Source organism: Gorilla gorilla, chromosome 12 (assembly GCF_029281585.2).
Source record: "Gorilla gorilla gorilla isolate KB3781 chromosome 12, NHGRI_mGorGor1-v2.1_pri, whole genome shotgun sequence".
NCBI lineage: Eukaryota > Metazoa > Chordata > Mammalia > Primates > Hominidae > Gorilla > Gorilla gorilla.
In genome coordinates, this window is record NC_073236.2 from 91,392,966 (window position 1) to 91,417,683 (window position 24,718).

The window sequence follows — 24,718 nt, forward strand, 5'->3', positions numbered from 1 at the left end:
GTGATAAAGTTTTTTGTGTTACCTATTTCTAACTTAACTGAGTTGGTATTATAATAGTGTATAGGGTATCAATTCTCTGAAATTTGTTGAAACTTGTTTCATGGCCCAGTACATGATTAATTTTCATAATGATTCATTTGACGTTTCTATGGTGCGTGGATGAAATATATGTCCATTGGATGAAGCTTGTTAATCGCACTGTTTAAATTTTCTATATTCCTACTAATCTTTTTTTGGGGTCTGCTTTCTATATCAAATACTAAGGCAGATATATTACAATCTCCTGCTATACTGGAAAAATTTTTCAATTTTTTCCTTGTACATCTGTTAATTTTCTGCTTTATTTTGTGGCTATGGTTATTAATTGCATATAACTTTAAAACATATATATTCCTGCCAAATTAGCCATTTCCCATTATGTATCAATTCTTTTTGTCTTTAAGTCTATTTGAAATTATACACTAGCTTTCTTTCCATTAATATTAGGCAACAGCCTAAGTGTCCATCAACGAAAGAAATGGATGTGGTGCATATACACACGAAAAAGAATGAGATCAGGCCAGGCGTGGTGGCTCACACCTGTAATCCCAGCACTTTGGGAGGCAGAGGTGGGCGGGTCATTTGAGATCAGGAGTTCAAAACCAGCCTGGCCAACATGGTGAAACCCCATCTGTACCAAAAAAAACCCCCACAAAAATTAGTGGGGCATGGTGGTGTGCACCTGTGGTCCCAGCTACTTTGGGAGGATGAGGCAGGAGAATTGCTTGAACCCGGGAAGTGGAGGTTACAGCGAGCTGAGATCACACCACTGCACACCAGCCTAAGCAACAAAGGGGTTGCTTTAGTGAGACTCCGTCTCACTAAAAAAAAAAAAAAAAAAAAAAAAAAAAGAGATCCAATCATATGCAACAACATGGATGGAACCGGAGATCATGTTAAGTGAAATAAGCCAGACACAGAAAGACAAACGTCGCATGTTCTCACTTATTCATAGGATCTAAAAATCAAATGAATTGAAATCATGAACGTCTAAGAGTAGAAGGATAGTTACTAGAGGCTGGGAAAGGTAGTGGAGGATTAGTGGGAGGGAGGTGGGGGTGGTTAATGAGTACAAAAAAAAAAGTGAATAAGACCTACTATTTGATAGCACAATAGGGTGACTATAGTCAATAATAACTTATTTGTATATTTTTAAATAACTTAAAGAATGTAATTAGATTATCTGTAACTCAAAGGATAAATGCTTGAAATGATGGATACCCCATTTTCCAGGATGTGCTTATTTCACATTGCATACCTGTGTCAAAACATCTCACGTACCCCATAAATATATACACCTACTATGGACACACTAAAATTAAAAAAAAAATTGCCAGGTGTATGTTTTTCCATCATTTTACTTTCAACATTTTCCTTTGTTTCCTTGTACTCTCTATTCTAAACCCCATATAAATGAATATTGTTTTTAAAGGCATGCATGTATTTGGATTTACTTCTACCATCCTTTTTGGTATCCTGCTCTTTCCATGTTAATTTTTCTCTTTCTTTTTTTGCCTTCTTTGGAATGATTCTTTTTTCTCATTCCATTTTTTTAATCCTCTACTAGCGTGGAAATTATATACATATTTCTATCACTGAAATGTCACCTTATAAATTTTGATATATACTTCTAAAAATCCAGTTATCTTTAGTCTGCTCCTAAATAAATAAATACACACACACACACACACATTTTTTTTTTTGGAAACCGAGTCTTGCTCTGTCACCCAGGCTGGAGTGCAGTGGCACAATCTCAGCTCAAAGCAACCTCCCCCTCCCAGGTTCAAGCGATTCTCCTGCCTCGGCCTCCTGAGTAGCTGAGACTACAGGCGTGCACCACCACACCCGGCTTTTTTAAAAAAATATTTTTGGCAGATACTGGGTTTCACCATGTTGGCCAGGCTGGTCTCGAATTCCTGACCTCAAGTGATCTGCCCACCTCGGCCTCCCAAAGTGCTGGGATCACAGGCGTGAGCCACCGTGCCAAGCAATAATAAAAAGTCCTTTAAATGCTAGCTCCAATCACCTTCTCCTGGTTTATAATACAGCTTTTTATTTTTTATTTTTTATTTTTTTGAGACAGAGTCTCGCTCTGTCGCCCAGGCTGGAGTGCTGTGGTGCAATGTTCACTCACTGCAAGCTCTGCCCCCTGGGTTCATGCCATTCTCCTGCCTCAGCCTCCCGATGAGCTGGGACTATAGGCGCCTGCCACCACGCCTGGCTAACTTTTTTCTATTCTTAGTAGAGATGGTGTTTCGCCGTGTTTGCCAGGATGGTCTCTATTTCCTGACCTCATGATCCGCCTGCCTCAGCCTCCCAAAGTGTTGGGATTACAGGCGTGAGCCACCGTGCCCAGCCAATATAGCTTTTTCTTAACTTCATAAGATGCTATTATTATTTATGGAGTCCACTTTTATTCACCTATATAATTGTCACCGTCTTTGATCATTTTTTCTTAAATCTCAGATTTTCTACCTCTGATCATTTACTTCTGCTTAAAAAATAGTCTGTCACTGAACTTTCACATTTTATTTGTATGAACATGTTTTTGCCCATGATCTTTAAGATGTTTTTGCTATAGAATTCTACGCTGTTATTTTGTCTTGCATATCATTTCATAGTCCACTATTTCCATTACTGTTATCGAAACCTGATATTCCTTTGGAGGTAATCTGTCTTTTCTCTTAAAAATGTTCCCTTTATTAACCTCTTTTATATTTTCCAATTTCTTGTCTATCTTGTGGTCTAAATTTCTTAAGATTTACCTTTCATTATGCTAACTTTTCAACAGCATATTTGCTTTTATACCTATCCACTGAATTTTAATTTCAATTACTATTTTCATTTCTAAAACTTCTGGTTCCTTTTCAACATGTTTGCTCTTTTCTTCATTTTTAAGCCTGTTACTGAACATATTAAACTTATTTATTTTCTATTTTACATCTGAAAATTCCAAAACGTGAACTATTTGCACATCTGACTCAAATGATTCTCTTATATTGTGCCTTTTTCCTTGGATGGTCTGTAATTTTTATTATAAGCCACTTATTTTCATTAGAACTTTACCAATGGGAATTCTTTGATAATGATGATTATATGTTAGGTTTTATCAGGCCCTTGGGAGTAGTAACAGCCCAGGATCATTTTAAATTCTTAAGGTTTAGTGTGAACTTATGCTGCAAACTAGTGTGAGAGCTGGTTTGTGGTAGCACATTTTCAGTGACATTTTTTCGATTTGCAGCAATATTCTAGAAGAAAATTTCTCTGTAGAAACCCTGGGAACATAAAAGGAAATAATTTCTATATCACTCTTATAAAGGTACAGTACAATGGGGCTCCAAATTAATGAGGAAGACTATTTCCTGCTAAATGCTCCACCTTGACTGGGTCTAGGCTTTGCTTCCTGATCCCTGAGCCCCACAAAGCCATGAACAGAGAAGCTCACCTGATTTGGCAAATATCCTCAAAGCAATAGCCAGGTTCAGAATTCAGCCTGGCCTAAGTACTCTCCCCTTTGCGCCAGAGCACTGATGCATTTAAGATTTTATTTTATCCAGCATTTTAGGTTGTTTTCAGCAGAAAGCTGAAGGTACTTGGTACCTTGATCCAGGTACGTGGTTCACCATGCTGCTGGAAACAGATGTTTACATTAGTTTCTGATGACAACATCACTAAAGTACATTATCCTTTATTTTAGCACATAATTTCTTATGTTTTCCTTTCTCCCTCAGCACACTTGAGAAGTCTGACATACTTCTAACAAGAGTTGTCATTATGACAATGAATCTCAATTGCAAGTATCCCTGGAGGTAAAAAATTAATGGATACATTCTACAGGCCACACAAGTGTTGCAAATTTTCATTTTGTGCTTTCATTTCAATAATAAAAAATGTATTTTATCATTTTCAAAGAGAAAAGTGAGAGGTATTTTTTAAGAAAACTGCCTTAAGAACTATAGTTGGAGATTCTCAAAACGAGATTTTTTTTTCTTTAAAAGAGATCCATATTATTTGAGAGAGGCACTGCTCCATACTGAAAGGTCTCAAATTGCTATATTTAAGTTACCAAAAAAACCTTACTTCCATATCTTAGTCCTCAATGGTACTGTATGTAGTCAATGTACCTGATTATTCAGGTCTGCAAGCCCTTATCTAAAAACCTTAGGGCCAAATATATTTCAAAATTCAGAATATTTTGGATTTCAGAAAGGTAATATGACATACACATACACACACACACACACACACACACACACACACACACATATCTCACATCCTAGTGAAGTCTGAGGCAACACCCCAAAATAACTATGTTAATATTTCTGTGGCAAAATGTATATTTACAGTAAGAGGGGTTGTAAATAAAGACCACCAATACCCTTACATCCACTCAGATCATGTTTTGCCACTATAGGGTTAAGAAAACTTTTGGCTTCTGGAACATTTTGGATTTCTAAATCATGGAAATGGACTTTTAGATTTATTATCTGTTACAGAATGGAAAGCCAGGTAAATTTCATTAGAATTTCATATAATATCACAGATCTGAATAAAATCTTAATAAGGGTAAAGAGCTCACCTTAAGGGACATGAATTTAATGCATAAACTTCGTGATTCCCCCCAACAAATACTTGTAAGTCTCTTTTTTGTCTATCTGTGGTTTAACAGTTGAGGATACAGAGTAACCTCCTGATAAGGAAATGTATTATGAATTACTATAATGTCAGAAGTACCTAAATGTATATAGGAATTTAAAATATAGAAATTTAAATCTATATAAAATGTATATAGGAATTTTAAATGCTAAAGCTAAAGTATTAGCTATATTGGACTATGATTATAGTATCTCTGCATCTAGTAATGTAGATAAAAGGTAGAGAAAGAGATGTATAAGAGATATACTATTCAGAAGAACCTCTGCTGGTTCTTTTCTAAGAGGCTTCAAATCAGAAACTTCTTGCTTCTACTACATGCATGGCTCTGTTGTCATGCTTAGAGTCTATCGTAAATATTATATAATTATAAAATGAAAGCCTTCTTCCTTTAGAAAGGATTAACATACATAACACTAGGAGATATTGGGCAGAAACTTGAGGCAGCAATATATTTGAAGTTGAAATTATGAAGGATAAGGAACTTCACTAATTTAAAAATTGAAAAAGGAAAATCTAAATCATTTACCTTGATATTAATCACATCTGGAGACAGTGAACCAAAGGATTATCAGCATGAGCTGTGAAGAAATACTGCTTGGCCTCAAATCCCAGCCCTGCCTTTCACTAAGCTATGAGACCTATCAACTTAGAATTATAATACTACCTAGTTTCATAAGATTCTTAGTACAAATTAAACAACAAAAATAAAGCACTTAGAACAGAGGTACAGAGTAAGTATACAATGAATACTCGCTGCAGAGATGGTAATGATGGTTATTACTACTATAAATTTTAAAATTATTAGCTTTCTTCCTAAAGTAGATGTATAAATATTATAACCTCCAAATATAAAAATTAGGGTACAAAATCAGTAACAATGCTTTATATTTTGAAGTTTTGAAATTAAAAACATATTTGTCTAGTGTTAAGGATAGATCTCCCTCATGACCAATGACATCCACTGACGAGGTGGCCAAATGAGATCAGGACTTCTTGGAAGAGTGCCACAATACGTCTTTCATCATTTTCTTTATGATTCGACTTTCACTTCCTTATTATATTTGTCTCCATGCACTCTGCAGATATTTTGCCAATCATGCAACATGACAGAACCCTTCTTCTAATCCTTGTAGTTTAATCCAAAAGAACTTTATTATAAACTTTTAATATTTTGTTATTAATGGCCAAGAAAGGTCTAAATTATTAACAGCTTTGTCTGATGCCAACATTCTCACACACAAAAAAAGAATTTATGAACAATAAAAATAACTATACTACCTCTGAAATAATCATGAGTTTTCACTATTAATGCCATTCTCAAAAACAAAAAGAAAAGACACAGCAACAAATGTAATGGCATCATGAAAACAGGACAGGAATATAAATATCTCCTAGTTACATTCATTGTATCCAACTAATTTAGAATGTACTGTTCTGTTTCAGAATTCTTAAGTTAAAATACTCAAAATAATAATTTTCCATCCATTTTTGAGATACTACTTTTAACAAATGCGGTAGATCTGAGAAAATATATAAATAACATGGTTAATTTCAGCCTAGCAGCTACAGTACATTAAAAATATGGGTATATGAATATATATTTAACGACCAAAAAAAATCCAGCTCAGTTCAGAAATTCTCATGAACATAAAGGTTCTGGGTTTTTTTCTTTCTTTTTTTTTTTTTTTTCTGGTTCTGTCACCCAGGCCGGAGTGCAGTGGCATGATCATAGCTCACTACAACCTCAAGCTCTTGGGCTCAAGCGATCCTCCTACCTCAGCTCCCTGAGTAGCTGGGACAACAGGTGTGTGTCACCACACTCAGCTAATTTTCTTATTTCTGTAGAGGCAGCGTCTCCTTATGTTGCTCAGGTTGGTCTCAAACTCCTGGGCTCAAGTGATCCTCTTGCCTTGGCCCCTCCCTAATTGTAAGGATTATAGGTGTGAAACAGTGTGCCTGGCCAACATAAATGATTTTTAGTGTATTCTTTAATAACTTACATAGGTCCACAGCAAATAAGGAATAGCTGCAATTAACTTGGTTCGATTAATTATGAGTTCAATACCTTTAAAAAGTGCTTTTAAAGTTTTATTATTGAATCTCTTCATGCTACATTTTCAATTTTAATTGTTTCTATCTTACCTATACTATAGTTCTTAGAGTCCTAAATCTATGTTGTTTCTAAATAATTGTTTACTTTTTTAAAATTTATATTTCATCCATTATATTGTCTAAGAATTCTTACTGGGAAATAAAATATAGCACTGAGAAAAGACTCAGATCAAAACAAAATACAACAGTCAATTCTTGATAGCCCAAAGCAAACTTAGGCAAATTTATTTTTTCCTTGTACCCTTGAGCCAGTCACTGAATATCTTTCCTTATTACCTCTTTGGGTAACGAAGAACATCAATTGTGCTGTTTCTAATAAGCTTTACTACATGGAGTGAAAAAGAACCATGCCATCTGTTATTTCTACTAGAACTGGAAAGAAGTTGAAACCAACACTTGAATAACTGTACCAAGGGGCCTGAGGAAGACTGTAGCCAGTCCCATGCTTTAAGCAAGGAATAATTAACCTCAAACTATATGGCAGCATCTAGCCTACAGATAAAATTGTTTCTCACCATTTTGACCCTACTACTCCAGCTTCCTACTTAAAATCAGTCTCATTAAATACTTAAACATGTGAATCCTGAAGCATATAAGAATAGGATTTTTGGGTTACACTTAATTTAAGTTTACAATCTCTAATTATTTCTAGGTGGTCTTAAGATATTTGGAAACTTTATGTTATTGACTTGCTATTTTACCACCCACCAAGAACTGCATGTCATCAGCAAATCAAGCAATTTCACAAATGTCAAAAGAGCAACCAGAAAGTAGGCATCATCTCAGATTTGTGGCTTTCTTATCCAATCACTCTCAAGTAACCAATATTAAAAAAACAAATTGACAGAGGCTAAGATAACCCTAGTAAAGAGAAAGAGGTAGTCATTCACTGAATTCAGATCACTAAACAATGTTTTTCATAGAAAAAGAAATGTCTACTACAGAGCTATGGCAAAGCCCAGAAATCCAAATGTTTGTGAATTTTATGGAAGCTGCATAGCAATTAGTTCAATTATTCACTGCAATTTTATAAGCTTTGCCACTAAGATTTAATACATAATAAAAGAAATTTCCATTCAATTTTCCTCTCCTTTCCTCACCTCCAATATTCTTAGGAATGAATCATATTTATTAATTATAATAAGGTACCATTTCTCAAGACTGGAAGCCACAGCATTGTATTTTCCAGATTTATTCAAAAGTATTATCAGCTTATTATAATAAACGACATAATATATTTTAGCAGTTTATAGATACTATTTTCTAAATCTGAAGACTTCCTCATTTTTAAAAAGGAAAACAATTTTTTATTTATTTATTTTTTTCTTGGTAATTAAGGTTGGTTCTCACTCAAAAAAGGAAAACCATTTTCTTCCTGTTAATTTGTCTAGTCAGTAGCAAAAATAAAGTCTAGCATTTACTGAACACACATTATTTGCAATGCACTGTGTAATAAACCTAACAGCCACTACAGCTTTAAAGATATTCTATAATCTCAGAATATCTAAAAACACTGGTAAACCTCATGTAAGAAAAAAAAAGGCATATAAAAGGAAGGAACTCACAACCTTTCCTATTGATTTAACAATACATTTTTTGTTTTGATTAAGATTCTCCATTATAAATAATGTCTATCCCCATAAAATCCAATACTGAGATTAGAGGGTAAAATCAAATCCCAAATGTACTGCAAAAAGATGTATATTTGATTATAATGCTACATGATGTCATGTATCCAGGCGAACTGAAGCATTATGGTCTCTTAGGGATAAAACTGCCTCTTGGTCATAGATTTAGGTGACACAGCATGTGATCCATTGTCTCTAAACAAAAAATGTGTGCAGCTGCATTTTCTAGTCAAGGGGGATGGGAGTGCAGAATACAAAAGGGTCAAAGATCTGTCTCATGGAGAAATTGCTTCTCAAATGAGAGTAAAAAATGAAATAAAAGTGAGTGGGGGGAAAACCTTTCTCCAACTCATACTAAAAGCAGATACCATTAAAACTGAAAAAAAGAAAAAAAAATATGTGTGGCAACCTTCCACTGAATTTACTTTTCTCCTATACTAACTTGCCCAGATTCAATTTGTAAACCATGTGTTTAGATGCCACTTCTATTTAAATATTAATAATTTTCTGTCAATTGTACACAGTGTATATATAGACTTCCTCTACACAATGTTGCAGCATTTGTCTCAAAAATAAAAGCATAGTCATTCGTCCCTTTCTTGGGGAAGTTAAAATGAAGCAATAACTTACAAACCTGATATTTTCTGCATAAAGACCAAATACATCAAGATGAGTCTCTAGCACACAATCCTCCTCCGTTTCACAGAAACACGGATTTCAAAAAGCAGTACCACAAAAGATCTAAATTGAGTAAAAACTGTTTTAAGAAAAATGGCTATTTTGAACAAAGGTTAAAAAAAAACTGGTGACTAAATAATTTATAAAGTTCTATTATCTCAAACATAACACTTACATACCCTACATGTTACTAAATACAATAGAAAAGAACCACTACAGCTCTTAGAGTAAATCTGACTTAGAAAACCCATCTACTTAAACTTTAGGATTGCTATCAATGCCACATCTAAACAAAACTATGTTAAAAGCAGAAAAAAACTGACAGCACAGAAATCAAAGAGCAAAAATAATAATTAAAGGAGAAAAATATACTTACCATCTAGAATCAGAAGTAATATCACCTGTACTATAAGTCATACAGTGACCAATTATTAGCCAACCAGCAGTTTGGTTTTTTGACAGACTTGTACAGTCAGCCCTCTGCATCTGTGGGTTCTGTTATCCATGGATTCAACCAACTGCACATCAGAAATATTTGGGGGGAAAAAAAGGTTGCTTGTGTCTGTAACGAACAGATATAGACTTTTTTTCTTGTCATTATTCCCTAAACAATACAGTATAACTATTTATATAGTATTTACATTGTATTAGGTATTATAAGTAATCTAGAGACTTAAAGTACAGTATATGGAAGGAAGCGGGTAGGTTATATGCAAATACTACACCATGTAATACAAGAAACTTGAGCATCTGTGGATTTTGGTATCTTCAGGAGGTCCCAGAATCAATCCCCCATGATATCAAGGGATGACTATATTGCACTTGAAAAACAACACTGAAAGGAACAAAGTTATAGAAACTTAAAAAGTCAACGGAGCGAAAGTCCTAAAGGACAAATCTGGTTGGCATTTGAATATAAACACGTGGTCTTGTCATCAAAATTTGTTTATGTATAATAATATTTCAATGCCTTGAATATAAGTCATAGTCATGCAGTAAATCACCTATAGCCAAATAAATTGCTCCACTGAAAAGAAGCATCTTTTAAAAGTATATTCATGATCAGAAATAAATCTAATAAATGCAGACAATGATACCTTACTAATAGCCCCAATGTCAAATTTGGAAAGCAAGAGTAAAACTTAGGACTCTCTACTGATTGGTTTAATATATTGATTTTATATGTAATTCTAAAAACAAAACAAAAATACAATTAACAGAATTAAGTTGATTTTAAATAGGGCTACATTAACCTCATATGTACTCTGACTTAAAAATATATTTATGCTAAAAAATTATTAAAGATATTAATGTTATTAAAGACTATCTCCAGCAGGTGTGGACGTTGGCTCACACCTGTAATCCCAGCACTTTGGGAGGCCAAGGCAGGTGGATCACCTGAGGTAGGGAGTTCAAGACCAGCCTGACCAACATGGAGAAACCCCGTCTCTACTAAAAATACAAAATTAGCTGGGCATGGTGGCGCATGCCTGTAATCCCAGCTACTTGGGAGGCTGAGGCAGGAGAATCCCTTGAACCCAGGAGGGAGAGTTTGCAGTGAGCCAAGATCGTGCCATTGCACTCCAGCCTGGGCAACAAGAGTGAAATTCCATCTCAAAAAAAAAAAAAAAAAGACTATCTCCAGATCATTTTAGAAAGTAATACTTTCTAAAATAAATGTTTCTAAATAAACTTATATGGAATATAACCTAAATTCTAAAAAGCCATATCAACTGCAGCTACATATAGCTAAGTAGTCTAGTGGTCACTACTAGTAGACATGGTTAGCAAGTGAGTGGATGTTAGTTCTATTTGCTACTATAAATACTGGAAGAGAAAATGACTATTTTTTTTCTTTTTGGAGACAGATTAATGTTTGCAGTGTTTTGTTTTGTTTTGTTTTAAAAACCTGTTGAATTTGAGACATTTGTGAGATATCCAAGTAGGACAGGCATTTGGGATATACGTGACCTAAAGTTCAGGAAAGAGGTCTGGTCTGGAGATAAATTTTGGAGTCATTAAATCTGAAATATCTCTGAAATCTGTCCACATTTCTCCATTTTCACTGTCACAACTATAGCCTAGGTCAACATTATCTTTCATCCAGACCACTCCAAAGGTAGTATAGGTTGAATACTCACTCCTTATCCAAAATTCTTGAGACCAGAATGCTTTGGATTTGGGATTTTTTGGGACTTTGGAATATTTACTTGTATATACATGATGAGATACTTTAGGGATGGGACCCAAGTCTAAACATAATATTCATTTATGTTTCATATATATCTTATACAAATAGCCTGAAGGTAATTTTATTTTTCCCTTGGAGATGCTGAATAAACTATGTGTTGTGCACCTGCATTTTGACTACAAACCATCACATTAGGTCAGGTGTGGAATCTTCCACTTGTGGCATGTTGGCACTCAGAAAACTTCAGATTTTGAAGCATTTCAGATTTTGGATTTTTGCATTAGTGACGCTCAACCAGTATACATGAATGGAAACCCCTATGGTGTGCTCTGCACAACCACACACAGCAGCTCCTACAGTATCTTCCTAAACTAATCTCCTTAAACTTATGCCAGACTCTCTCTTAATTTGTTCTCTGTAATACACTAATGTAATACTGCAGAATGTAAATCTAGCAATGTCCCTTTCCTGCTTAATCCATCAAGGGGACCCTTAGGTCAAAATCCTTAACCTTGTATACAAGACCCTGCGTATTTTAGCCATGCTCTAACCTTTCAGGTCACATTTTTTGCCACTCTTTCCCTTGTTCTCTCCATTTCGGATATCTGAATAGACCATGCTTTCTCCTCTCTCAAAGCCTATACAAATCCTACTCCCTCTGCCTGGAACACTCTTCATTCCACCTAACCCTGGCTAACTGCTATTTATTATTCACACCACAGCTTGGAGATCTTGGGAAAAGAAGGCCGGGCACAGTGGCTCATGTCTGTAATCCCAGCAATCTGGTAGGCCAAGGCAGGCAGATCATTTGAGGCCAGAAGTTTGAGACTGGCCTGGCCAATATGGCAAAAACCCCATCTATACTAAAAATACAAATATTAGCTGGGCGTGGTGGCATGTGCCTTTAACCCCAGCTAGTTGGGAGGCTGAGGCACAAGAATCATCTGAACCTGGGAGACACAGTTTGCAGTGAGCCAAAATCGCACCACTGCACTCCAGCCTGGGCGACTGAGGAAAACTTCGTCTCAAAAAAAAAAAAAAAAAAAAAAGAAATCTTTAGGGAAGAATTCTCTAAAATCCCAGACTATGGAGGGGCCCCAGTTCTACTCTCCCACAGTACTCTAACCTTTTGATAAGATTTGTCACACCTGAGATGGTTTAATACATATCTTTCCTGACTAACTGAAAGCTTCATAAGGGCAGAGCTAGTTGTCCGTTTTGTTTACTGCTCAAATATTTGTTGTCTGGCAAATCTTGGTTCTAGTTCTGCTAGTACATAATTTTTCCATCTGTAAAATGAGATGTTAGACTTTATTATAATAATCTAAATTCTAATCAAAACTGAAATTCAAATATTACTACCTTTCCTATAGATACATACATGTGAGATCTACATTTCCTTTCTGTATTTATTCCACATACACTCACATTATATTCCATATATACTCACACATGTATGTGTACATTACAAATACACACACACACATAAAATGAAAGAGCTAGTACTCTCATAAATTAAAAAAACTCATTGAATGCTTATTGGTAACAGGTATTGTAAATACTTTACTAGTATTAACTCTTTTAATCTTATTCATAACAACCCTATCAAGTAGTTGCCATTATTAATGTCTATTTTATACGCAGAAACACACATAGAGAAGGATTAAACGGTGTGCTCCAAACTGGAAGTATTGGCTCCAGAATTCACACTATTCACTGCTACACTAGCCTGACATCCTGCCTAGATTGCTTTTTAAGTACAAAATACCAAAAACAAACAAACAAAAATCAATAACTGATTCAGTATCTACATCCTCAAGCTAATGCTTCTGTATTAGAAGTCAGTCCAAACTATACTAATCCTGTTCAAATACATTTCTCTATATGCTTGCTTTTGATATTCTAACAATTGGATTGTCTACCTTCCCTCTCATCATTCAGTCAAATCCTAATATTTAAGGCCTAATTTAACGACAACTCCTCCACATAATTCCCACCCCACCTTTTTTTTCTGTTAGTCTTTCAATCTCTCCGTGTTCCAACTGCATTTATTTACATTTCCTCTTTTTTTACTGTAGTTATTTATGTTAAGAGACCAAAAGAAACAATAGACATGAGATCACTTCATAAACACTAAAGTTATTTTATAAGATACTTAATACACACCAAGTCAAAAGTATCGTTAACCAAAGAAAGAAAATAGAAAACAATGGACTCAATATCCCTAAGCAGAGTACTTCAAAAGCAAGCACAACCTGGCTCTAACTTGCTGCCAATTTGAATAGAAGTACAAAGGGAAAATTATACCCAAACCATACCACATCATTAAGTTTTGTTTTAACTAAACAAAGAAGCCATTTTAATCAAACTACATGAAACAAAAAAAAATCTGAAGGATGAAATATGATATTCATTAAAATATTTACTGGTCCAAGCACTTTGGGAGGCCAAAGCAGGCAAATCACTTGAGGTCAGGAGTTCGAGACCTGCCTGGCCAAAATGGCAAAACCCGTCTCTACTAAAAATACAAAAATTAGCCAAGCAAGGTGGTAGGTGCCTGTAATCCCAGCTACTTGGGAGGCTGGGGCAGGAGACTCACTTGAACCCAGGAGGAGGAGGTTGCAGTGAACAAGATTGTGCCACTGTACTCCAGCCTGGGAGACAGAGAGAAACTCCGTCACAAAAAAAAAAATTACTGAGCAATTTGTCATTCACGTACAGAATACTATGCATTATACTATGTTTTCCATTCTACTTTGTGACCTTTTCACTTTCTAAATTTCAGGTCTCTACTTAAGAGATAGTTGATGACATATGACAACAGTATAGCAAAAGAAAAATTTTAAAATATTATTTTAATTCCATCTGAACAGTATTTCAAAGTAGTAATTGAAGGAAGTCAACAGTAAATTCATTTGTATAAAAAGCACTACTAAATTGGATAGCCATATGCAGAAGAATGAAACTGGACCCATCTCTCACCACATACAAAAATTAGCTACAGAAAAGATTTAAATGTAAGACCTGAAACTATACTATAAAAATTCTAGAAGAAAACCGAGAAAAAACTCTTCTGAACATTGGCCTGAACAAGAATTTATGACTAAGAACTCAAAAGCAACTGCAACAAAACCAAAAACAGACAAATGAGACTTAATCAGCTAAAAAGCTTCTGCACAGTAAAAGAAATAATCAATAAAGAGACAACCCACATGTGGAATGGGAGAAAATATTTGCAAACTATACATGTGACAAAGGACTAATATCCAGAACCTACAAGGCACTCAAACAACTGAACAAGAAAAACACAACTCTATCAAAAAGCGGGCAAAGAGCATGATCAGTAACTTTTCAAGACATAAAGGCAGCCAACCAACATGAAAAAAATGCTCAACATCACTAATCATCAGATAAATGCAAATTAAAACTACAATGAGATACCATCTTACACCAGTCAGAAGAGCTATTTATCAAAAAGACAAAAAATAACAATGCTGGCAAGGATATGGAGAAAGGGGGAATGCGCATACACTGTTGGTGGGAATGTAAAGTAACAGCCATTATGAAAAACGGTATCAAGTTTCCTCAAAAACTAAAATCAGAACTACCATGACGTTTCAGGTGACAGATATTCTAATTATCTTAATTTGATCATTACACGTTGTAAACATGTACCAAAATATCACATGTACCCTCAAAAATATATCAATTATTAAAAAAAACCAGAATATTTAAAAATATTGATACACCAATAAAAAACCTCCATCATGACTGAAGTCCACCTCATCTAATCCCTACACTTTGGGGAAAGTAAGCTCCTACTCTGTGTTCTCATAATACCCTTGAATGTATTTTAGAATATGTCTCATAATGCAATTATTTACTTACATGCATCTTATTCCTAGCACAGTATAAATGAAAGCATTCATACTTTTAAGAGATTGAATCCCACACAAAGTTACAACTAAAAAAAAAAAGAAACAGAATAAAATAACATCCCTATAAACAATAAAAGCAAGTCTGAAAGAGATGCTCAAAGAGATAAAAATGAACTCCTATTTCAAAGTAAACTTAAAAAAATTATGAGAAATACCTATATCAGATATATATATTGTATTATATATATATCAAATATATCAGAAATATATATTGTATTATATATATCAAATATATCAGAATTAGAAAAGCTCAGACATGAGGTGATAGAGCTCAAGAAAGAATTTAAAATAAAAGGGAAAAAATCATTTCAGAAATGAAGACTTAAAGGATTACGAGAAAAAAATGTATTGGATAAAATCTTAGAGAAACAGAAGGTGTAAAGAAAGCAAGCTTAATGAAAAAGAAAAAAAGGAGGGGGGAGTGCAAGAATCCGCGTGAGCGTGAGCATGAGCAAGAAAACAGGCTTAACTATAGCATCTAGGGACACATACTTGAGTAATAAAACCAAAAACTTAATTCATTTTCAGAAAACCCAGGACAGTGGTTACTTTTTAAAGGACAGGGTTACACAGGTGCTAGCCTTGTAATTCACTAAGTTACACATTTGTTTTGTGTGGTTTTCTGCATTTGTTTCACTTTACAATTAAAAAAAAAAAGAATTTAGGAAAATAAACTGCTGCTATTAATTTAAATCTACCTCTAGCCCAGGCACAGAGGCTCACACCTGTAATACTAGCACTTTGGGAGACCGGGGAAGGCAGATCACCTGAGGTCAGGAGTTCGAGACCAGCCTGGCCAACACGGTGAAACCCCATCTCTACTAGAAATACAAAAAAAAATTAGCTAGGCGTGGTGGCACATTCCTGTAGTCCCAGCTACTCCAGGGGCTGAGAAAGAATTGCTTGAACCTCGGAGGCGGAGATTGCAATAAGCCGAGATCACGCCACTGTGCTACAGGCTGGGCAACAAAGCAAGACTCCATCTCAAAATAAAAAAGGAACTTACTTGCTATTCTAATTACGTATAATTATTTGCTTACAGTTCTATCTCAGCCACTAGACCTGTAGTTCTCACTTTCAATGTTATCCCACAATAAGAAATGTATTTTTTTATAGAGACCCACAATATACATACATATTTAACTAAAACAAACATTTCATGAAATAATACTTTTACCCTTACCACGTATAATATACTAAAATTTTTTTAGATTTTTTTTAATAAAAGCTGGTCACAATTTCATGAAATAATACTTTTACCCTTACCACATAAAATGTACTAAATAATACTTTTACCCTTACCACATAAAATGTACTAAAATTTTCATGAAATAATACTTTTACCCTTACCACATAAAATGTACTAAAATTTTTTTTTTGAGATGGAGTGTTGCTCTGTCGCCCAGGCTGGAGTGCAGTGGGGCAATCTCGGCTCACTGCAAGCTCCACCTCCCGGGTTCAGGCCATTCTCCTGCCTCCGCCTCCCGAGTAGCTGGGACTACAGGCACCCGCCACCACGCCCGCCTAATTTTTTTTGTATTTTTAGTAGAGATGGGGTTTCACCGTGTTAGCCAGACGGTCTCGATCTCCTGACCTTGTGATCCGCCCACCTTGGCCTCCCAAAGTGCTTGGATTACAGGCATGAGCCACTGCACCCGGCCTAGATTGTTTTTTAATAAAAGCTGGTCAAAATTTCCCACCCCAATTCAGTCACCCATTTAAGAAATACTACACTAGAATATAAATCCTTGTTGGCAGAACTCAATACATTCATTTTTATGCTCTACTACAGACCATAACATGTAGTGAACATTTAAATGTTTAAATGAATGAATAAATATAGTAGATGCTGTACTAGAAAACTGAAACAGTATCTTCATTGCTTTGGGGCAAGTTAAAAAAAAAACAAAGCAGAGAAAAGTGAAAGAGTAAGGCTCTCAAGTCAAACTGACCCACCAGCCACCAACATACTTAGGCAATCTCTGACAAATGACTGAACCTCCTTGAGTCCCAGGAAATAATACCACTTACTTAACTTGCTATAACAATAAAGTAGCAACATTCCTGCCACAGAGCAAGCATTCTATAAATATTAGTTTCTCTCCCTACCTTGTATTCTTCCCTACTCCTTAGGAACAAATCAAGATGTAGGCATCTCATCCTAACAAATACTCATTTTTTTAAAGACTTCAGATTGTAGTACAAAGATTAATGATTTTTTTCAAGTCTGAGAGATTTGGGTAAATACCCAGTATTACATTTACACAATTTCTCATTATCTGTTTATGAGAATATGACACTCCTTACAGCATTACTGAAAATTAAATTATGGCCAGGTACAGTGGCTCACACCTGTAATTCCGGCACTTTGGGAGGCCGAGGTGGGCAGATCACTTGAGGTCAGGGTTCAAGACCAGCCTGGCCAACATGGTGAAACCTCGTCTCTACTAAAAATACAAAAATTAGCCAGGCGCGGTGGTGTGTGCCTGCAGTCCTAGCTATTCGGGAGGCTGAGGCTGGAGAACTACTTGAACCCGGGAGGCAGAGGTTGCAGTAAGCTGAGATGGAGCCACTGCACTCCAACATGGGCGACACAGCACAACTCCATCTCAAAAAAAAAAAAAAAAAATTTAAATTATACACTCATATGTCTAGTATAACTATGCCAATACATAGTAAACACAATAAAGACTGCAGTTGTTGCTATGATTATTAATAATTCTTCAATCAGCATAGAAAGAGGTAGTATATAAACTGAATTTTTAAGGTTGGAAGGGTTGGACAAAGGCATGGTGCAGTCAAAAGGACCAGTAAAATCTTAATTACAAGAAACCTCTTCCCCTTTTTTTCTGTATTTCCTCTTTTAAGAAAAAGAAACAAACTACAAAGATATAAATGTGTCAATTTCCTCAATTCTCTATCTCCAAGGTTACATATAAAACCCAGAATAACCACACTAACCCTGTATAATGCAAAATTTAATTTAAAGATTGGCCAGGTGAGGTGGCTCATGCCTAAAATCCCAGTGCTTTGGGAGGCTGAGGTAGGAGGATCCCTTGAGCCCAGGAGTTTGAGACAAGCCTGGGCAACATAGTCAGACCTCCCCTCTACAAAAAAAAAAAAAAAAAATTAAAAAATTAGCCAGGGGTGGTGGAGCGCCCCTGTGGTCCCAGCTACTTGGTAGGTTGAGGCAGGAGGATCACTTGAGCCTAAGAGGTGGAGCTTGCAGTGCACTGTGATTGTTACCACTGCACTCCAGCAGGGTTGAGTGTGACCCTGTCTCAAAAAAAAAAAAAAAAAAAGAATTTAAATATATAAAAATTCTGTTCAGTGGGCTATACAATTTAAAGTGTATTAATGACATATTTTAGAAAGAATTTCAATTAAAAGTTCAAATTAAGAGTGTTTTGTAGTTAACCCAGTTTACCAGAAAAATATTAACTGAAATCTTTACTCAATAAGTCTTTAATAAAATTTTATTCTCCAATAAAATTGGTATTATTTGGTTAAAAACATTCCCAGTAACATTCCCAATGTTAGGATGGCAGCACTCTTCTACTCTTCTATTAAATATACAGTAAATTCCCTCCAAAAACGTTTATTATCACTTTGAAAACTTTGATTAATGTTTTTTATCTCCTCAGTCTCATTTTTTTTCCATAAATATGTAAGCATGGCTTCTCATAGAGAGACCAGGGTCCTTGTTATTTTCCCCATGTATTTTCTCCAACACACCTTTCAAAGCACTTCTCAGAAAAAAAAAAAGGCTTTTGAGCGGCAGAAGCACCAATACCTGTAAAAGCACTAGTAAGAAGGCAAGAATTTTCTTCTAACACCTGTAAACATTTTTAAGATAGGAAGATAGTTAACAGTAATTAAACTATCCCAGGGATTTAACAGTAATATATCTACTCGGGAAGAATCAAAGTAATTTTCCATTATCTGTGTTGGGAGCAAAGAGATGGCTATTTTTATGGTACATATATTTAAACTTTATGCTAATAACATATATTCTAAATGTTTACTCAAGCTTTTATTTATTATTTAGCCTTTCAGGGCTTCAGTAATTTTATGTTTATAAACTGTTAACGAAATCAGGACCTAAGGTGAGGAGATACATCCTATGTGATATTTAAATCAGGCAGACTCCAGAACAAATGTCTCTCTTGCTCACCACTGTATTCTTAGCACCTAAATACAATAGATACTAAATAAATATCTGTCCCAAGTTTAAGTATTCGTTTATAGAAAGGAAAATTAGGTTGAGGCAAATTAAAAATACATGAATCAAAATTAGGTTAAGGTTTTTGAGTATGGCATGTACTTAGTGACTTGCTTCCAAAAGAGTAGAGATCGGAAGGAGGCAGGAAAGTGGGCGAAACTCCACAAAGACCTCAACCACCTGATCAAGGTAAGCATCATCAGTTTTATCATGTTGTTAGTTTGTATCCTTGATATGATGTGATGAGACTGGCACTTCATCTCTGTTATCTTCCTCCCTAAAACTCATAATCCCAGTCTAATCATCAGAAAAATACCAGATAAATCTCATTTGAGGGATATTCTATAAAATGTCTGACAAGCACTTCTTAAAATTGTCATAGTCATCAAAACAAAGAGAAGTCATAGAAAGTGAAATTCTGGAACAAAAAAAAGACATTAGGGAAAAATTAGCGAAATAGGAATAAAGTATGTAGTTAATAGTACTGTAACAATTTTGTTTCCTTAATTGTGACAAATGTACCACTGTAATGTAGGAAATTAAACAGGAGAAACTGGGTGAGGTATACTCTGTATACTAGCTTACTTTTCTGTAACTATAAAACTATTCTAAAATAAAAAGTTTATTTAAATAGAAAAGTTAGGGTAAGGGAAATAAAGTATATATGGATCAAAATCCCTTAGAAGCAAATAATAATAAACATTCTTCTGATTCCTTTATATTTAGTGGCAGGACAGGGATAGCCTTCTCATTTAGAGGATATAAAATTATTAATAAAACAATACTATAAGCCGGGCGTGGTGGTTCCCGCCTGTAATCCCAGCACTTTGGGAGGCTGAGGCAGGCGGATACCTGAGGTCAGGAGTTCGAGAGCAGCCTGGCCAACACGGTATAACTCCGTCTCTACTAAAAATACAAAAATTAGCCAGGCTTGGTGGCAGGGGCCTGTAACCCCAGCTACTCCAGAGGCTGAGACAGGAGAATCACTTGAACCCGGGAGGTGGAGATTGCAGTGAGCCAAGATAGCGCCACTGCACTCCAGCCTGGGAGAAAGGCTGCCAGACTCCATCAAACAAACAAACAAAAAAAAGCAATACTATAGGCTATAGGCATTGTACACACCTGTAGTATTAATTTTGAAGTCACATGTGACCAAACCAAATGCTCCTTAAATGTTAGTTTCCCAAAGCATCAATCTTTGTTCTCAACCCTTCAAAAAAAATTTTTTTTGAGACGGAGTTTTGCCCCGTCGCCCAGGCTGGAGTGCAGTGGCATGATCTCAACTCACTACAACCTTCACCTCCTAGGTTCAAGCGATTCTCCTGCCTCAGCCTCCCGAGTAGCTTGGACTACAGGCATGCCCCACGAGGCCCAGCTAATTTTTGTATTTTTGGTAGAGATGGGGTTTTGCCATGTTGGCCAGGCTGGTCTCAAACTCCTAACCTCAGGTGATCCTCCCACCTCAGCCTCCCAAAGTGCTGGGATTACAGGCACGAGTTGAGCAATCCTTTTTTCAAGGGATGGGAGTCTGGCTACATTGCCCAGGCTGGACTCCTGCCTTAGCCTTATATAAGTATTTTATGACGTCATTTACTTTTCTTTCTCAACTAAAAATTGCTCTCAGTGGTTAGCATATATACTCATTTCTCAATTGTATTGTCTTTTCTGCCCTAAGGCCTAGATGCCACTTCAATATCTTTATCTATTAACTTTTCTGATTGAGCACCATTGTTATGGGGTAATTAAAATTCCAATAAAATGGTGTTGCTATAACTTCTCTATACAGTTCTTGTGCAGATTTTAAATGGTTCCTGTGGTTTAACATTCTTCCAGTAAAATTGATTCAAATAAAAACATACATTACAGAAATAATTCAAATCTACCAAAGCATTCACAAAATGAAACGATGCATTAGTAAACAAGGATTGTCCTTAAATTCAAAAATTTTCCATACTCTCCAAAAGTTCATTTTTTATCTTCAACTCTTTGACCTTCTACTTTTACATATTCTAAAAATTATATTTCATTCTTAAAATCTGTTCATGTTAACGTTCATATTAACTTCACATTTTAAAAAAAAGCTTTAAAAAGCACACATATACACAAATCAAATCACTACTTCATCCCTAAAAAAGTATTTTCACTGGTAATTTTATTTACGTATTTTTAGATCACAATTTTCATGTAAAAAGAAAAAAATAGATTTTTCTAAAACTATCAAAAAGAAATCCAGATAATGCAATTACTTCTGATTGCATTAGAATCTCTCATTAACGGTTTTGAAATTCAAGTAATATTTTTTTCCCAAAGTTGGCAAACTCCATAATGCACTTACTCTACTATTCCCCATCACTCTATGATGCTACCTAATAATGCCGAGGTTTTAAAGATGTATCAACAAAACAGCAGAGAACGGCAAAAAACGTCGGTATACACCTTAGGAGAACTGCAAGGTAACAGAGGTAAGTCTTAAGATTCGGATGGAACAGGTACAGGCATGAATGGTTCAGCTTCTCCCACCAAGATAAATGTACATGCGAGGCGACAGCACAGTTACAAAGCCCCTGGCTACCAGAGAAACCTCAGCCCCTAGTGCCGCTAGCGCACTCTATTACACTCAGCCGGCCACGTGGCTGTCACAATCAGAAAAAAGATAGGAGAAACAACTTCAACTAACCTGTAAATACTTAACTGCCCTCCTCCCCTCACCTCGGAGTTGGGGTAGGAGAAAGAAAGTCTGTGGTCATTTCTTTGCACGCTAAAACTCTTTTTTCCCAGTAGGGAGAAAATGAAGTTCAGAGACTGCTGTAAAAAGACTTTAAAGCAGAAATCCAGTGCAAGAACAATGCGAGAGTGTGGCTCCTCAGCGAAGCAGACACCCCAACTCCCGAGAGATGCGGTGGAAAAAGAGGCATTTTGCAAAGGTGCAAAAGGGGGTGGAGTTAAGTAGAGTGGAGGATGGAGCACGGAGCACATGGGCTGCTTTCCGCTAACTACCACCGTCCTGCCGGGTTCCACACAGGCTGCTGCTGCAGTGGGGCAAACTTGAAAGGCTGAAGGCCTCTTCCACCGCAGACCTCTCACCTTGCCAGGAAAGAGGACTGAAAGGCAAAGGTAACCACGGCCCCAAAGGAGGCGGCGAACAGGAAGTGTCCATATTGCAGCGCTGAAACAGTAGCTCCCAAGACAGCCACCCTCTGAGGCCCCCTCGAGGCGGTGGAGGGGCGAGAGGGTGCCGGGGTCGCCCCCACACACACCCGGGACCCGCCTCTGCCCACCACAACGCCCGGCCGCCCTCGGCACCTCCCCGTGCACTACTTGGCGGGGCCCAGCCAGTCCCAACTGGGGCCGGACGAGGACTCCGAGCCCGGCATGTCTCGCTCCACTTCAAGCCAGAGGAGGGGGCGTTGCAAAGGCTCCGAGGTGCTTGGGGTACTTCCCTAACAGCAGATTCCAGCCCCGAGCCGAGCCCTGAGGGTCCTTGGGGCCCCCTCCACGCCTTCCCGGAGAGACGACACCCCTCGCCGCGGTTTCCGCCGCGCGACAGCCCCTCCCGGGCGGTCATTACCTCTCAGGAAAAACTCCTAACTCCTCACAAGCCACACTCCCCTCAGTTCGACATCCCCCGGAGCACACACACCACCCGATACGCGCGCCGGGGACACCCCCGCGCCGGCGCAAATTCCTCACGGGACAAAAATGTCCGGGCGCGTCACGGGACAGCCGCCTCCGCGCCCCACGCCTGGCGCGGGTCGCTCGCGCTGCCTCCGCGCCCGGGAGCTGCGCCGCGGGCTGGGGCGGGGAGCGCCGACCCTGGAGGGCACCGCTCCGCCCGGGACTCACCGTCAGCTCGGCCGGGAGGCGAGGGACCGGCCGGGGAAGACACAATATGGCAGAGCACCGCAGCTGTTCCCTGCAGCTTCCAGCAGTCGCCTCCGGGAAGACGCGGCAACCAGCAGGCAGCAGCAGCTGCAGTGGCGGCCCCGGCAGCACCACATCCCCCTCCCGCTCGCTTCCTCCCCCTCCCTCCCCTTCCCCGCTGCCATGGCAACGCGGCGCCAAGGCGATTAGCCCCACCCCTCCCTCCAGTCCCGCCTCCCGCGACCCCGAGGAAGGGGGCTCGGCCGGCCCCTCCCGGTTCCCGCCCACCTCCTACCGAAGGGAAGGGCCTGGGTTCCGGCTGGCTGCCTGGCACGGCGGCTGGGGTGGGGGTGAAATGCAGGGTCCGGAAGGGCGGGGCTCACACGGAAAGCAGGGTGGAGGCGCTGTAGGCCGGTGCCGGTTTAGGGCTGAGCAGGGCAGGGGAAAGCGGGAAAATGGAAAGGCCTCGCATGTCCGAGGAAGGACCTATAGGAGTGCGGCGGAGGCACGGCGCGGCCGCTGAGTGGCCGAGGAGGCGCGGGGGCGGGGCTAGGCTGCCGCAGGGCAGGACGGCCCTCGGTGCCTGTGCCCGGGCTGAGGAGACCTTCCTCGACACCCCAAGTTATGTGGGTTTCCGCAAGACCTTCCGCCATTGCCTGGGCTTTGAAAGCGCTTTAGGAACGGTAAAGCATTGCTGTAACTTAAAGTAGTGTTACTCTGGCTTGACTGAAATGTTCTGTGGAAACAAGTCACTGTGTTTGCAGTAGGGAAAAAAAAACTTAGGGATCAAATCCAAAATTTAGTGTGCATAGGATTTACAGAAGCTAAGGACTTCACATCCATTGTCATATCCATAATAATAACATAGCTTTGCCACATGAAATACAGGAGTGCTCATTTAAACCTGAATTTCAGATAAATGGAGATTTTTTTTTAAATATAAGAATATCCCGTTTGGAATATACTTCCTGTTTGTTTTGGTTCGTTTTACTAAATCTGAGAACCCTATCTAACTCATGGAAACTTTACAGATACGGAAACGGAGGCTTAGAAGTGGAAACTTTACAGATATGGAAACTGAGACTTAGAAAAATGACCCGTCAAAGGTATGAGAAGTGGCAGCACTAAGGCTCTAGTTTGCTACGAATATGATCCTGATAATTAAATCTCTGAGTTTCTCTATCAATATCTTCAAAAACTAGAGTAGTGATACCTATCTCACTAAGGTGTTGAGTAGACTAAAAGAAAAGGTATACGAAGCCCGGATACTGACTGAGCATGTTCACTGTGTGTCCAGGCTCTGAGTAGAAGGTGAGCTGTGTATGAAACAAGCTACCTGCTGACAATGAAACAAGTCAGGCTGTGGGGCTGATAGCTGCAGAAGAATTATGGG

General features: G+C 37.8%; 1 protein-coding gene across 15 annotated transcripts in view; it reads right to left on the reverse strand.

The window, feature by feature from the left end:
* The window catches only part of FOXN2 (forkhead box N2), a 65,124-nt gene extending 41,301 nt beyond the window's left edge, over window positions 1–23,823 (reverse strand). Inside the window, exons 1-4 of one of the 15 annotated variants that reach the window (XM_055377851.2) lie at window positions 23,308–23,440; window positions 9,490–9,631; window positions 9,070–9,176; window positions 3,485–3,666 (exon numbers count right to left, since the gene is read on the reverse strand). The gene's annotated coding sequence lies outside the window, so the exon portion shown is untranslated. Of the gene's footprint in view, window positions 1–3,484; window positions 3,670–9,069; window positions 9,177–9,489; window positions 9,632–23,032; window positions 23,500–23,620 lie in introns of those variants that run through there. The other 14 variants (XM_063695892.1, XM_063695897.1, XM_063695896.1 and 11 more) reach the window with 14 other exon arrangements.
* Between the last annotated feature and the right edge of the window lie 895 nt (window positions 23,824–24,718).